This window comes from Homarus americanus, unplaced genomic scaffold, assembly GCF_018991925.1.
Source record: "Homarus americanus isolate GMGI-L3 unplaced genomic scaffold, GMGI_Hamer_2.0 scaffold36970, whole genome shotgun sequence".
Lineage (NCBI taxonomy): Eukaryota > Metazoa > Arthropoda > Malacostraca > Decapoda > Nephropidae > Homarus > Homarus americanus.
The window spans coordinates 5,420,916-5,424,345 of NW_024740094.1; positions in this window are offsets into that span (position 1 = coordinate 5,420,916).

Genomic DNA, 3,430 nt, shown 5'->3' on the forward strand with positions numbered 1-3,430 from the left:
TATAGCCTAATCATCATAGATTTTGCACTAGACATACAAATTTTAGATGTAATGTTTACTCTTGAGTAAATATGTTATCTTTTGTACAAAATATATGACATTTATATTCAAAATATTCCTGGTCTTACAAGGAATCCAGCAATGTCAATTATATTATCCTAACTTTAATCTGAGGTATTATTTAATACTAAATGTTAAAATTTAATTTTTTCACCCAACATCTCTTGCAGGGAGGATTGGTGGGGGGTGGGGGGAGGGTTGGGACTGACCGCGTGGTTGGAAGAGGGGGGAAGGCAAGTTGGGGTACTTTGATTGACAGATAGTGTCTGAAGAATATTTTTTTTTTTTATTAACTAAAGATATTTGTTTTAGCTCATAAAATTCATTCAAATTACCCGGCCAGAATATAATTTACATTGCTGGAATTCTTACAATTTGGTGATCATTTTGAATATAAACATCATAGATTTTGCATTAGACATACAAATTTTAGATATAAAGTTTACTCTGAGTAAATATGTTATTTTTTGTCCAAAATATATGACATTTGTATTCAAAATATTCCTGGTCTTACAAGGAATCCAGCAATGTCAATTGTATTATCCTAACTTTAGTTTGAGGTATTATTTACTAAAATTTAGTGGTTTTCCTCAAAAAATTTCTCAGACGGAAGAGCCAGCAGTGTTGTGTGAGAAGAGGGGGAGGGAGTTGAGTCCATTATTTGAATGGACATTAACTTGGCAACTGTATTTCTCTATTTCTCTTAAGTATTAATTGTGTGCATGTACCATCATAAAATTAAGATGTTATTTTTACTAGAACATAGGTATTGTGTCGGAAAAAGTGGAGTTTGGGGATGGGCCAGTTTCTATTGGAATTAATCCCATATGTTCTGTTGTTCACTTAGCGCGGTTTTCACTTAACACGGTACCCTGTGGGTTTTATTGACCGCGTTAAGCGGGGTACTACTGTATATATATATATATATATATATATATATATATATATATATATATATATATATATATATATATATATATATATATATATATATATATATATATATATATATATATATATATATATATATATATATATATATATATATACATATATATATATATATATATATATATACTTCATTTTTAGTCCATATAACACGCGGACTTTGAACATATAATCAACGACCTCACCAGCAAGGAATCGAACCCTCGACCTACTGGGTGGGACTAGGGAACGCTTACCGGCTAGGCCACAAGGACACAAGTGTCCTTGTGGCCTAGCCGGTAAGCGTTCCCTAGTCCCACCCAGTAGGTCGAGGGTTCAATTCCTTGCTGGTGAGGTCGTTGATTATATATATATATATATATATATATATATATATATATATATATATATATATATATATATATATATATATATATATATATATATATATATATATATATATATATATATATATATATACAACAAAATATATGTACAAAAAATAAATGTTAAATGAATTATTTATGGTGCATTAGGGTACTGGTCACTTCAGACACAAAGACGGGCTATAAATAGCCTTCTTTATCTCCCCTCCATCTCACCCTGAGCCAGAGGGAAGGGGTGGTGGTAAATAACACTTGTTTGCTTATTTTCCATTTACTTGAAATAGATTTACTGGATTATTTGTTTATTTATTTAAAAGTCATTTACTGAATATTCTATGTAAAAAATAAATTTTAAATTAATTATTCATAGGAGATACCGTAAATATTATGATCAGTAAATATATGGTATTACTGGCCACTTCAGACACAAAGACAGGATAAAAATAGCCCATCTCCCCCTCTTCTTACAGCTGCCAATGGGAAGCGTCTTGGTAATTAAATTTGATGTTTACTTTCATTGTCTAATTTATCATGTATCAAAGTAATATTACTAAAAATTGTGTAGGTAGTAGGCAGCTACCAAACAGGTAGATACTACCGCCTGGGAAGATATTGGAAGCATAATGTGTTGTCTAATGGTAGACCCTGCTGCCATATGGCATCACGAAAATTGTGACCAAGTCCCAGGTTCAGCGCTGACCTGACTTTCTGCCTCATTTACACACAATTGCAGTTTGAATTGTTCCTCTAACTTTGACAACACAACATACATACAGTACAGGTTGTACCTCTCTAGTCCGGCAACCTCGGGACGTGACCGGTGCCGGACCATGGAAATTCACCCTTTTCCTGGATAGATAGTGACTTGTGCTTATGCCTGGAAGCACTAGCACCACTTTCTCTGCGTCATGGTCTTTTTGAAGACATATTGAAGGGTTAAATGTCGTATAGTAGCTTCTCAAATTCCGCGAGTTCTTAATTCTTAACGTATTTTATTGGAACACACAAAAAAATAAATAAATTAAAATTTTGACGGCGGAAATTTGAAATTCGACGGGTTTGAACGGCCCGCCAACATGCAGACGACGTGCATAATCGTGTAAACAGGGTCATTTCTCTTATGTACAAAAGATACATTATTGTTTATTACTGAATGTCTTTTTTATTGAATTAATGTTTGTGTGCAAAATGAGCAATACAATTCATTAATAATACGTAGAATATTAAAACACACGAGGAAATGACACAGCATTGTTTTTGTTGATTACAAAACCAGTGACTGACTGGTTCTCCATATAAAACTGAAGAAAATAAAACCTTGGTTGTAGCTGTAGTAAAATTAATATGGTTGTTTTAAGTAATATTATTTAATGTTAATAAATGGAACAATAGAAGTAGCTAACGATAATGGCAAAGAAAAGAGAGATCGCATATGTAAGTGCGCATGCACACACGTGAAAACATATCGTCATTACTTTACATAAGAATATGAAAGCAACACTAATTTACTGATCATATATATTTTAATTAATGTTTCTGAATTTGTTTTTATTGAATTAATGTACGTGTGTGCAAAATTAACAATACAATTTATTAATAATACGTGGAATATTAGAGGAGACGAGACGGCTGCCGGCATTGTTTATGTTAAAGCTTACGAAACCAGTGACTGATTGGTTCTACATATAAAACTGAAGAAAACAAGACCCTGATTGTAGCTGTAGTAAAATTAATGTAAAAAATGAATATGGTTGCTTAAAGTACCTGTAATGTTATTTAATGTTAATAAATGGAACAATATAAGTAGCTAACCATTAATGGTAAAAAAGAAGTGAGACTGCTCGTATGTAAGTGCGCACCTGTGAAAATATATCGTCATTACTCGACATAAAAATAAGAAAGCAACACTTATTTACTGCTCATATATATTGAAGGGTTAAATGTTGTACTCTGTATAGACAAGCAGATTCAGATTTCAGATTTGCCCCAGAGGGGGCTAGTTTATTGGGCACCCCCTTACATCCTGTGCAAGGTGAAGCGCAGAAGCCTCTACAGCG